This window comes from Ictalurus furcatus, chromosome 10 (assembly GCF_023375685.1).
Source record: "Ictalurus furcatus strain D&B chromosome 10, Billie_1.0, whole genome shotgun sequence".
Taxonomy (NCBI): Eukaryota; Metazoa; Chordata; class Actinopteri; order Siluriformes; family Ictaluridae; genus Ictalurus; species Ictalurus furcatus.
In genome coordinates, this window is record NC_071264.1 from 19,025,777 (window position 1) to 19,041,054 (window position 15,278).

Here is a 15,278-nt window from a genome sequence, read left to right on the forward strand (position 1 = left end):
CAGCTCTGTTGAATTCTGGATTCTGACTCACTAAAACCACAATGCTTTTGATAAGCTGCTGTGTGGATTAAATAGCATAGAACAGAAAAATCTGACGGAATCAGTGACCAGGACTGCAACAAGAACTAACCTCCAGAACTCCTCAAAATGATCTGCTTCAGGTCAAAACTTCTAAACAGTGAGGTGAAACATGTATGTGGTGTGAAGGCCATTAATGACACTCTGAATCAATCATTAGGAGGGGAGTTTGTGAGTCAGCATTCTTTTTTATAACAGCACGGTGCACTCCAACAAACAAATATTAAACTACCAGGAAATTCAGTGGTGTGATAAAGCAGAGTAACTGTTACCACCCCAGAGTTCCTCTTATACCACAGCAATAACACAACCTTTCATACTTTTTATCCATGTATTTTTACATTTAATGTTGTTTAATGTTCATGAAACAAATTGGTTCCTGTTTTCACTTATGTTATGGCAGCTATAAACAGTCATTTTCTCACCAGCCTCTATTTTTTCTCTAATATAAGGCGTTAATAAGACAAAAAAAAAATGTTACGTTACAGAGAAACCACAAAGCATAAGCTCCGATGTCCTGAAGATGTCGGAAAACTTAAAGTTACAGCTTTACCTCTGACTGTTACAAAGTGCTGACACTGGAGACTCCTCCCACCCATCCATCCATCCATCTTCTATACCACTTATCCTACAGGGTCATGGGGAACCTGGAGCCTATTCCAGGGAGCAAAGGGCACAAGGCAGGGTACACCCTGGACGGGGTGCCAGTCCATCACAGGGCACAATCACATACACACTGACACACCCATTCATACACTATGGACACTTTGGACATGCCAATCAGCCTACCATGCATATCTTTGGACTGGGGGAGGAAACAGGAGTACCTGGAGGAAACCCCTGCAGCACAGGAAGAACATGCATACTCCGCACACACAGACATGTGGCAGGAATCGAACTCCCACCCTTGGACGTGTGAGGTGAACATGCTAACCACTAAGCCACCGTGCACCCTGAGACACTTCCATAAATATTAAATAAAAAATTTAATTAATGTGTCCTTCATCATGCACACATGCTTATGTGAAGCATTAGCCATACAAGTTCTGTGAATGAGCTGTTACTCTAGAAATTATAACATGTTAGAAGAAACACATTAATAAAAACCTGTTATTTGCAACTTTACTACTGTCAGAGCTGCTGTTATTGCTGTTATAGAAGATTAATCAACATTATCTGACCAATCAGAATCTAGAATTCAACAGCACTGTTGTAAAAGACTTTAGTTTTACTGTAAATCTACAACATGGAGGCCCACAAGAAAACATTACACTCAGCTTTAGAGAGACAGTTATAGCACCTCACAGTTTATACCAGTTTATAGCACTGATCTGATATTCCACACCTTTGATACTGAAGCACTGAATGGACTAATTTATTCAGAAATAAAATTATATATAAACAAATTTATCAGAACTTGCTGTAAAAGTTTATGATCAAACAAATATGAGATGACCTTTTTATGTCATCTAACAGGGTTGAAAAGGGATGCAGGTACATTTAAAGCTTTTATTGAACAGAGGCAGGTAGATAAATCCAAAATCGTAGGGCAATATCAAGGTCTCAAAACAGGCACACGGTCAGGCGATCGGCAAACAGGCAAGACTGGGCTTAGACAAGAGTCCTAAATGAGAATGATAACTGGATCAAAAACCATGAAACAAAAACAAGGATCAAAGCCTTGGGATGGTTCTGGTGGCAAAACACAGAAATGCACAATACTTCCCCCAGAACAAAGACACACGGGGTTTAAATATACAACAAAATCAAAGGTGAAACATAAACCAATAACAAGACAGGGGCATGACATAAAACATAACAAAACACACATGTCAAAAAGTAAACAAAGTATGATAACCCACAAGTGCAGTGTCGCACTATGGGCTGTTGAACGCACTACTCACTCCGGCGCTCAGAACAAGGGGAAATCTCTGACAGAGTCCGCCCCCCCCACCCAGAAACGCTCTCCCCCAGAATTCTTGGCCCTCTGGGCAAAATGTCCACAGACAACTCATAATCCTGAGGCAGACATTGTCTTAGTAATGGCTTTTTTTTCGTTTTGTTCATTTTACGCTGTTTACTTTTTGACACGTGTGTTTTGTTATGTTTTATGTCATGTCTCTGCCCCTGTCTTGTTATTGGTTGTCTCCCTCACGTATCATCCTTATTCACAGCCGTTTATGTTTTACCTTTGATTTTTTTTGTATATTTAAACCCCTGTGTTTCTTTGTTCTGGGTGAAGTATTGTGTGTTTCTGTATTTTGCAGCCAGAGCCATACCAAGCCTTGTTCATTGTCCTCGTTTCCTGGTTTTTGATCCTGCCCTCGTTTCCTCGTTTCTAGTCTATGCACAGTTTATGCCCATTTGTAGATCACCTGACCCACACCTGTTTTTTGACTATGTTTTTGCCTAATGATTTGGATTTGTCTACCTGCCTTTAATAAAAGTGCAGTTTAATAAAAACTGCACTTGCATCTGTCTCCAACCCTGATAACATGACATTTTAGATATTTTGCTTCTTCTACTGTTTTGTTTTTTTGCTAAGCATTTATTTCTAGAAAGAATCTAAGTCAACTTATGAATAAGAAAAAGGTATAGAAAGAGATTTAATCATCTTGTTAATCTCCTGTTAACCTCCTGTTTTCCTCTGTACCTGCTAAATCATTCCTAGGTTCCTTCATCATGTATTGTTCCATTGTTTTGAGTGTGTGGGTGTTTGCTAAGTTTCATTCATTGTTGCTTGGCAACTGGTAAAAAATGGATGCCAAAAGACTCCTAACTCTTATTCATAATGAATAAATGAGGCTAAAAAAAATAGCTAGCTAGAATGTAGCTGCTATGTCTTTTACAGTGTAAATAAACAGTGACGCTGAAAACAATACAGAATGACCAAGAACATATTTAATATGTTTCAGGCTGGAGTTTTACATTAAATACTGTAAAAAAAAAAATTAAAAAAAAAAATTAAAGCAACATAGCACAATGTTTATGGAAATAATGTCTAAAATGAGATATATTATTACACTCCTGTTCTAACACTAAACAGATATCAATGTCAGCCTTTGGGACACAGTGCAGCATTTTCCTGAGAATCTGTTCTCCCTATGAGGAGATGAGGGTGGAGATTGAAGTCAGAGCTTTAAAGCAGCCAAGCAACTGTCAATCCTCAGTTAATACCTTAGAGTTTATTCACCTATCCAGCAACAAACAGCACACTATACCCTTAAAACTTAGATTTTTAAATCTGTTTAAGGATCAACATGCCAAGAGCTGTTTTTACTTCACTGTACGGAAAGATATTTAAATTCATATTACTCATAGGATGTGTTATAATGATTAAAGGACAAACTACTACAACAACAGGTAAGATGCAATGTGACTGATTAGGAATATACATATAAGTGATTATTTAGAAAAAATAATAATAAAAAAGAAAACCTGATTTATATATACCCTGCCTGCATATTGTATATATTAGATTATGTAATAATCTAATCTTCATCTGAACTAATTTTCATTTGTCTATTTTAGATTTTAGCAAACTAGTATCTATGTTGGTTTTGTATTCTTTGGTTACCCACAAAATGTGACTAAGTTGTCAGAATCAGTTCTTTTTGGATCTTCAGTATCAGTGATGTTCTGGAAGTGCTGAATATAGTAATGAATATATATATATGAATATATAGTGCTAAATATGTAATCCTAAACCTGCATTACGGGCTTGGAGTATGGATAAAAACTAAAAAACAAGGGGGGGGGGGGGGGGGCAGGGTTAAACCAGAGTGTATTTTTGCACCTGAGTAGTTTTTGTTTAAGTGTAATTTGTCGATCTTTTACTCATATAAAATGCGATTAAACAAACTAAGGGACACATTCATTTGACATTAAGTATGGCGTAATATGGAGGTAATTATTAATGTGTTGATTTTTATACCGCAATTAATGCTAAGAATCTGATAGGCTATTGGACATGTACAGTGGTGCTTTTTAATTTTTTGGAACCCTTTTTAATTTCGTGAATCAATCTACCAAAGTCTGATATTCACAACACATGTTTGTGGAAGTGTATCATGGCACGAACAAAGGAGATTTCTGAGGACCTCAGAAAAAGAGTTGTTGATGCTCATCAGGCTAGAAAAGGTTACAAAACAAGCTCTAAAGAGTTTTGACTCCACCAATCCATAGTCAGACAGATTGTGTACAGATGGATGAAATTGAAGACCATTGTTACCCTCCCCAGGATTGGTCAACCAACAAAGATCACTCCAAGAGCAAGATGTGTAATAGTCCGCCTGGTCACCAAGGAACCCAAGGTAGCTTCTAAGCAACTAAAGGACTCTCTCACATTGGCTAATGTTAAAGTCCACCATCATGAGAACACTGAACAACAGTGTTATGCATAACAGGATTGCAAGGAGAAAGCCACTGCTCTCCAAAAAAAGAACATTGCTGCCCAACTGCAATTTGCTAACACTCACGTGGACAAGCCAGAAGACTATTGGAATAATGTTTTGTGGACGGATGAAAGCAAAATAGAATTTTGGGTTTAAATAAGAAGCATTATGTTTGAAGAAAGGAAAACACTGCATTCCAGCATAAATACCTTATCCCATATCTGTGAAACATGGTAGTGGTAGTCTTATGGTTTGGGCCTGTTTTGATGCATCTGGGCCAAAAGGGCTTGCCATCATTGATGGAACAATGAATTCTAATTTATACAAGCAAATTCTAAAGGAAAATTTCAGGACATCTGTCCGTTAATTGAATCGCAAGAGACACAAGTGATTCTACCAAAGAATGGTTCAAGATTATTAAAGTTAATCTTTTGGAATGGCCAAGTCAAAGTGCTGATCTTAATTCAACAGAAATGTTGTGGAAGGGCCTGAAGAAAGCAGTTTATGTGAGGAAACCCACCAACATCCCAGAGTTGAAGCTGTTCTGTACTGAGGAATGGGCTAAAAAAAAAAAAAAATGTGTATGACTGATCAACTGTTACTGGAAACGTTTAGTTGCAGTTATTGCTGCACAAAGGGGTCACAGCAGTTACTGAAAGCAAAGGTTCACATAATTTTGCCTCTCACAGATATGTAATATTGGATCATTTACAAGTAAATAATCCTCAATAAATAAATGAGCAAGTATAACATTTTGTTTCATTTCTTTAATTGGGTTCTTTGTATGTACTTTTAGGACTTGTGTGAAAATCTGATGATGTTTTAGGTCATATTTATGCAGAAATATAGAAAATTCTAACAAACTTTTAAGCACCACTGTATATAATCAGTGGCACTGTGTATGCATGTTGAACACACACATTTTACAGGGAAAGGGAGTTTCCAGACATCACCCTTAGATACACTGCTGATTACAGCCTAAAAATTTACATTGCACTGTGAATTGCATCAGAGGCTTTGAAACAATCACATAATTTTAATAAATGCTGTGTATTTACACAGTTGGTAAAATGCTACAAATTGTGACTACCTAGATTCTAAGATTAGTCATTTTAAGAAACGTTTACCATTCAAGTTTTCAAGTGTTTAACATTGAGACAATGTCAACATCATCAGCTTTCCATATTGAATTATTTATCTCAATAAATAAAATTCAAATAACTACAGGTTGAGGAATAATATCGAATGAATCTAACATGTCTACCATTAACAGCTTAAACAATAAAAACTACTGTTCGTTTTTTTCACAGAATCAGCATCTACACATTCAGCATCCAGCATTCTTAATGAACCATCTACAACTGAATCACAGTCTTCAGAATTACCATCAACATCAGGACTTCAGCCAAGACCAACAGCTACAGCCTCAGCATTTACAACATCACCATCTACTTCCCCAAAATTTTCTACAGATTACTCATCAACATCTGAATCGGCAGAAACTATATCAACACAAACAGATACTGTATCACCACCCACTTCTGCAAAATCACTTAGAGATGACTCCTCAACATCTGAAGGTCCCAAAACCTCAAGACAAACAGATACAGCCTTACCATCTACTTCTCTAGAATCATCTATATATCAGTCATCAAAATGCATATCTGCAGAAACTTCATCAACAAATTCACTTACAGCATTGCCACCTGTTTCTGCAGAATCACCAACAAATCACTCATCAACATTTGAATCTCCAGAAACGTCATCAAGACAAACAGGTTTAGCTTTAATACATACTTCCCAACAATTATCCAAATATCAGTCATCAACATCTGCGTATTTAGAAACGTCATCAACAAAATCAGTTACAGCATCACCAGCTGCTTCTGCAGAATTACTTTCAGATAACTCATCAAAACCTGAAGCTCCAGAAACTTCAACAACATTGGTTACATCACCATCTACCTCCCTAGAATTATCACCAGATGATTCACCAACATCTGACTATCCAGAACCTTTATCAACACAAAACATTTCAGCATTACCATCTCCTGCAGAATCACATAGAATTCACGCATCAACATCTACAGAAACTTCATCAATAAATTCAGTTACAGAATCACCACCTGCTTCTGCAGAATCGCCCACGTATCACTCATTAACTCCTGAAGCTCCAGAAGGTTCATCAACACCATCGATTACAACATCATCATCTACTTCCTCACAATCATCTACATATCAGCCATCAACATCTGACTCTTCACAAACTTCATCAACAAACTTAGTAACAGCCTCACAACCTACTTCTCCTGTATCATCTACAGATCACTCATCAACATCCGAAATGCAACACATTTCATCAACGAATTCAGTTACAGCATCACAACCTGCTTCTGCAGAATCGCCCACAGATCCCTCTTCAACACCTGAAGTTCCAGAAAGTTCATCAACACCATCATTTACAACATCACCTTCTACCTCCACAGGATCATTTCCAGATCACTCATCAACATTTGAATCCCCCGAGATTTTCTCAACACAACCAATTACAGCATCACCTCCTACTTCACCAAAAACATCTCCAGATCATTCAACAACTGAGTCCACAGAAACATTAACAAAATCAATTACTCCATTACCATCCACTTCAGCAGAATCATCTACCCATCACTTCTTAACATCTGAAGCTACAAAAACTTCGCCAATACAAACTGATGGAGTGTCACGACCTACTAACACAGAATCATTTACAGATCACTCAACAACATCTGAATCTCCCGAAACTTCATCACAATTGTTTCGAGCATCACCATCTACCTCCCCAGAAAAATCTACTGATAATTTAACAACTAAATCTCCAGAGTCATCAACCAATTCACTTACATCACCACCTACTTCACCACAATCATCAACATTTCATCAACAAGAAGGTTCATCAACACCATCGATTACAACATCATCATCTACTTCCTCACAATCATCTACATATCAGCCATCAACATCTGACTCTTCACAAACTTCATCAACAAACTTAGTAACAGCCTCACAACCTACTTCTCCTGTATCATCTACAGATCACTCATCAACATCCGAAATGCAACACATTTCATCAACAAATTCACTTACAGCATCACAACCTGCTTCTGAAGAATCACCCACAGATCCCTCTTCAACACCTGAAGTTCCAGAAAGTTCATCAACACCATCATTTACATCACCTTCTACCTCCATAGAATCATTTCCAGATCACTCATCAACATCTGAATCCCCCGAGATTTTCTCAACACAACCAATTACAGCATCACCTCCTACTTCACCAAAAACATCTCCAGATCATTCAACAACTGAGTCCACAGAAACATTAACAAAATCAATTACTGCATTACCATCCACTTCAGCAGAATCATCTACCCATCACTTCTTAACATCTGAAGCTACAAAAACTTCGCCAATACAAACCGATGGAGTGTCACGACCTACTAACACAGAATCATTTACAGATCACTCAACAACATCTGAATCTCCCGAAACTTCATCACAATTGTTTCGAGCATCACCATCTACCTCCCCAGAAAAATCTACTGATAATTTAACAACTAAATCTCCAGAGTCATCAACCAATTCACTTACATCACCACCTACTTCACCACAATCATCAACATTTGACCCATCACAAACTTCTTCAACAAACTTAGTAACAGCCTCACAACCTACTTCTCCTGTATCATCTACAGATCACTCATCAACATCCGAAATGCAACAAATTTCATCAATGAATTCAGTTACAGCATCACAACCTGCTTCTGCAGAATCGTTCACAGATCACTCATCAACACCTGAAGCTCCAGAAAGTTCAACACCATGGATTACAACATTACCATCTTCTTCCCAGAAATTATCTACAGATTACTTATCATCATCTGAATCTACTGAAACTATATCAACACAAACAGTTACAGTATCACCACCTGCTTTTGCAGAATCATCTATAAATCAGTCAACATTCATATCTGCAGAAACTTCATCAACAAATTCACTTACAGCATCACAACCTGCTTCTGAAGAATCGCCCACAGATCCCTCTTCAATACCTGAAGTTCCAGAAGGTTCATCAACACCATCATTTACAACATCACCTTCTACCTCCATAGGATCATTTCCAGATCACTCATCAACATTTGAATCCCCCGAGATTTTCTCAACACAACCAATTACAGCATCACCTCCTACTTCACCAAAAACATCTCCAGATCATTCAACAACTGAGTCCACAGAAACATTAACAAAATCAATTACTCCATTACCATCCACTTCAGCAGAATCATCTTCCCATCACTTCTTAACATCTGAAGCTACAAAAACTTCGCCAATACAAACTGATGGAGTGTCACGACCTACTAACACAGAATCATTTACAGATCACTCAACAACATCTGAATCTCCCGAAACTTCATCACAATTGTTTCGAGCATCACCATCTACCTCCCCAGAAAAATCTACTGATAATTTAACAACTAAATCTCCAGAGTCATCAACCAATTCACTTACATCACCACCTACTTCACCACAATCATCAACATTTGACCCATCACAAACTTCTTCAACAAACTTAGTAACAGCCTCACAACCTACTTCTCCTGTATCATCTACAGATCACTCATCAACATCCGAAATGCAACAAATTTCATCAACGAATTCAGTTACAGCATCGCAACCTACCTCTGCAGAATCGCTCACAAATCACTCATCAACACCTGAAGCTCCAGAAAGTTCAACACCATGGATTACAACATTACCATCTTCTTCCCAGAAATTATCTACAGATTACTTATCATCATCTGAATCTACTGAAACTATATCAACACAAACAGTTACAGTATCACCACCTGCTTTTGCAGAATCATCTATAAATCAGTCAACATTCATATCTGCAGAAACTTCATCAACAAATTCACTTACAGCATCACAACCTGCTTCTGAAGAATCGCCCACAGATCCCTCTTCAACACCTGAAGTTCCAGAAAGTTCATCAACACCATCATTTACAACATCACCTTCTACCTCCATAGGATCATTTCCAGATCACTCATCAACATTTGAATCCCCCGAGATTTTCTCAACACAACCAATTACAGCATCACCTCCTACTTCACCAAAAACATCTCCAGATCATTCAACAACTGAGTCCACAGAAACATTAACAAAATCAATTACTCCATTACCATCCACTTCAGCAGAATCATCTACCCATCACTTCTTAACATCTGAAGCTACAAAAACTTCGCCAATACAAACCAATGGAGTGTCACGACCTTCTAACACGGAATCATTTACAGATCACTCAACAACATCTGAATCTCCCGAAACTTCATCACAATTGTTTCGAGCATCACCATCTACCTCCCCAGAAAAATCTACTGATAATTTAACAACTAAATCTCCAGAGTCATCAACCAATTCACTTACATCACCACCTACTTCACCACAATCATCAACATTTGACCCATCACAAACTTCTTCAACAAACTTAGTAACAGCCTCACAACCTACTTCTCCTGTATCATCTACAGATCACTCATCAACATCCGAAATGCAACAAATTTCATCAACGAATTCAGTTACAGCATCACATCCTGCTTCTGCAGAATCGCTCACAGATCACTCATCAACACCTGAAGCTCCAGAAAGTTCATCAACACCATGGATTACAACATTACCATCTACTTCCCAGAAATTATCTACAGATTACTTATCATCATCTGAAGCTACTGAAACTATATCAACACAAACAGTTACAGTATCCCCACCTGCTTTTGCAGAATCATCTATAAATCAGTCAACATTCATATCTGCAGAAACTTCATCATCAAATTCACTTACAGCATCACAACCTGCTTCTGAAGAGTTGCACACAGCTCCCTCTTCAACACCTGAAGTTCCAGAAAGTTCATCAACACCATCATTTACAACATCACCTTCTACCTCCATAGAATCATTTCCAGATCACTCATCAACATCTGAATCTCTCGAGATTTTCTCAACACAACCAATTACAGCATCACCTCCTACTTCACCAAAAACATCTCCAGATCATTCAACAACTGAGTCCACAGAAACAATAACAAAATCAATTACTGCATTACCATCCACTTCAGCAGAATCATCTACCCATCACTTCTTAACATCTGAAGCTACAAAAACTTCGCCAATACAAACTGATGGAGTGTCACGACCTACTAACACAGAATCATTTACAGATCACTCAACAACATCTGAATCTCCCGAAACTTCATCACAATTGTTTCGAGCATCACCATCTACCTCCCCAGAAAAATCTACTGATAATTTAACAACTAAATCTCCAGAGTCATCAACCAATTCACTTACATCACCACCTACTTCACCACAATCATCAACATTTGACCCATCACAAACTTCTTCAACAAACTTAGTAACAGCCTCACAACCTACTTCTCCTGTATCATCTACAGATCACTCATCAACATCCGAAATGCAACAAATTTCATCAACGAATTCAGTTACAGCATCACATCCTGCCTCTGCAGAATCGCTCACAGATCATTCATCAACACCTGAAGCTCCAGAAAGTTCATCAACACCATGGATTACAACATTACCATCTACTTCCCAGAAATTATCTACAGATTACTTATCATCATCTGAATCTACTGAAACTATATCAACACAAACAGTTACAGTATCCCCACCTGCTTTTGCAGAATCATCTATAAATCAGTCAACATTCATATCTGCAGAAACTTCATCAACAAATTCACTTACAGCATCACAACCTGCTTCTGAAGAATCACCCACAGATCCCTCTTCAACACCTGAAGTTCCAGAAAGTTCATCAACACCATCATTTACATCACCTTCTACCTCCATAGAATCATTTCCAGATCACTCATCAACATCTGAATCCCCCGAGATTTTCTCAACACAACCAATTACAGCATCACCTCCTACTTCACCAAAAACATCTCCAGATCATTCAACAACTGAGTCCACAGAAACATTAACAAAATCAATTACTCCATTACCATCCACTTCAGCAGAATCATCTTCCCATCACTTCTTAACATCTGAATCTACAAAAACTTCGCCAATACAAACCGATGGAGTGTCACGACCTACTAACACAGAATCATTTACAGATCACTCAGCAACATCTGAATCTCCCGAAACTTCATCACAATTGTTTCGAGCATCACCATCTACCTCCCCAGAAATATCTACTAATAATTTACCAACTAAATCTCCAGAGTCATCAACCAATTCACTTACATCACCACCTACTTCACCACAATCATCAACATTTGACCCATCACAAACTTCTTCAACAAACTTAGTAACAGCCTCACAACCTACTTCTCCTGTATCATCTACAGATCACTCATCAACATCCGAAATGCAACAAATTTCATCAACGAATTCAGTTACAGCATCACATCCTGCTTCTGCAGAATCGCTCACAGATCATTCATCAACACCTGAAGCTCCAGAAAGTTCATCAACACCATGGATTACAACATTACCATCTACTTCCCAGAAATTATCTACAGATTACTTATCATCATCTGAATCTACTGAAACTATATCAACACAAACAGTTACAGTATCCCCACCTGCTTTTGCAGAATCATCTATAAATCAGTCTACATTCATATCTGCAGAAACTTCATCAACAAATTCACTTACAGCATCACAACCTGCTTCTGAAGAATCGCCCACAGATCCCTCTTCAACACCTGAAGTTCCAGAAAGTTCAAAAACACCGTCATTTACAACATCACCTTCTACCTCCATAGAATCATTTCCATATCACTCATCAACATCTGAATCCCCCGAGATTTTCTCAACACAACCAATTACAGCATCACCTCCTACTTCACCAAAAACATCTCCAGATCATTCAACAACTGAGTCCACAGAAACATTAACAAAATCAATTACTCCATTACCATCCACTTCAGCAGAATCATCTACCCATCACTTCTTAACATCTGAAGCTACAAAAACTTCGCCAATACAAACCAATGGAGTGTCACGACCTTCTAACACGGAATCATTTACAGATCACTCAACAACATCTGAATCTCCCGAAACTTCATCACAATTGTTTCGAGCATCACCATCTACCTCCCCAGAAAAATCTACTGATAATTTAACAAACTAAATCTCCAGAGTCATCAACCAATTCACTTACATCACCACCTACTTCACCACAATCATCAACATTTCATCAACAAGAAGGTTCATCAACACCATCGATTACAACATCATCATCTACTTCCTCACAATCATCTACATATCAGCCATCAACATCTGACTCTTCACAAACTTCATCAACAAACTTAGTAACAGCCTCACAACCTACTTCTCCTGTATCATCTACAGATCACTCATCAACATCCGAAATGCAACACATTTCATCAACAAATTCACTTACAGCATCACAACCTGCTTCTGAAGAATCACCCACAGATCCCTCTTCAACACCTGAAGTTCCAGAAAGTTCATCAACACCATCATTTACATCACCTTCTACCTCCATAGAATCATTTCCAGATCACTCATCAACATCTGAATCCCCCGAGATTTTCTCAACACAACCAATTACAGCATCACCTCCTACTTCACCAAAAACATCTCCAGATCATTCAACAACTGAGTCCACAGAAACATTAACAAAATCAATTACTGCATTACCATCCACTTCAGCAGAATCATCTACCCATCACTTCTTAACATCTGAAGCTACAAAAACTTCGCCAATACAAACCGATGGAGTGTCACGACCTACTAACACAGAATCATTTACAGATCACTCAACAACATCTGAATCTCCCGAAACTTCATCACAATTGTTTCAAGCATCACCATCTACCTCCCCAGAAAATCTACTGATAATTTAACAACTAAATCTCCAGAGTCATCAACCAATTCACTTACATCACCACCTACTTCACCACAATCATCAACATTTGACCCATCACAAACTTCTTCAACAAACTTAGTAACAGCCTCACAACCTACTTCTCCTGTATCATCTACAGATCACTCATCAACATCCGAAATGCAACAAATTTCATCAATGAATTCAGTTACAGCATCACAACCTGCCTCTGCAGAATCGCTCACAGATCATTCATCAACACCTGAAGCTCCAGAAAGTTCATCAACACCATGGATTACAACATTACCATCTACTTCCCAGAAATTATCTACAGATTACTTATCATCATCTGAATCTACTGAAACTATATCAACACAAACAGTTACAGTATCCCCACCTGCTTTTGCAGAATCATCTATAAATCAGTCAACATTCATATCTGCAGAAACTTCATCAACAAATTCACTTACAGCATCACAACCTGCTTCTGAAGAATCACCCACAGATCCCTCTTCAACACCTGAAGTTCCAGAAAGTTCATCAACACCATCATTTACATCACCTTCTACCTCCATAGAATCATTTCCAGATCACTCATCAACATCTGAATCCCCCGAGATTTTCTCAACACAACCAATTACAGCATCACCTCCTACTTCACCAAAAACATCTCCAGATCATTCAACAACTGAGTCCACAGAAACATTAACAAAATCAATTACTCCATTACCATCCACTTCAGCAGAATCATCTTCCCATCACTTCTTAACATCTGAATCTACAAAAACTTCGCCAATACAAACCGATGGAGTGTCACGACCTACTAACACAGAATCATTTACAGATCACTCAGCAACATCTGAATCTCCCGAAACTTCATCACAATTGTTTCGAGCATCACCATCTACCTCCCCAGAAATATCTACTAATAATTTACCAACTAAATCTCCAGAGTCATCAACCAATTCACTTACATCACCACCTACTTCACCACAATCATCAACATTTGCACCATCACAAACTTCTTCAACAAAACTTAGCGTAACAGCCCTCACAACCTACTTCTCCTGTATCATCTACAGATCACTCATCAACATCCGAAATGCAACAAATTTCATCAACGAATTCAGTTACAGCATCACATCCTGCTTCTGCAGAATCGCTCACAGATCATTTCATCAACACCTGAAGCTCCAGAAAGTTCATCAACACCATGGATTACACATTACCATCTACTTCCCAGAAATTATCTACAGATTACTTATCATCATCTGAATCTACTGAAACTATATCAACACAAAACAGTTACAGTATCCCCACCTGCTTTTGCAGAATCATCTATAAATCAGTCTACATTCATATCTGCAGAAACTTCATCAACAAATTCACTTACAGCATCACAACCTGCTTCTGAAGAATCGCCCACAGATCCCTCTTCAACACCTGAAGTTTCCAGAAAGTTTCAAAAACACCGTCATTTACAACATCACCTTCTACCTCCATAGAATCATTTCCATATCACTCATCAACATCTGAATCCCCCGAGATTTTCTCAACACAACCAATTACAGCATCACCTCCTACTTCACCAAAAACATCTCCAGATCATTCAACAACTGAGTCCACAGAAACATTAACAAAATCCAATTACTGCATTACCATCCACTTCAGCAGAATCATCTACCCATCACTTCTTAACATCTGAAGCTACAAAAACTTCGCCAATACAAACAGATGTAGTGTCACGACCTACTAACACAGAATCATTTTACAGATCAATCAACAACATCTGATTCTCCCGAAACTTCAGCACAATTGTTTCGAAGCATCACCATCTACCTCCCCAGAAAAATCTATTGATAATTTAACAACTAAATCTCCAGAGTCAT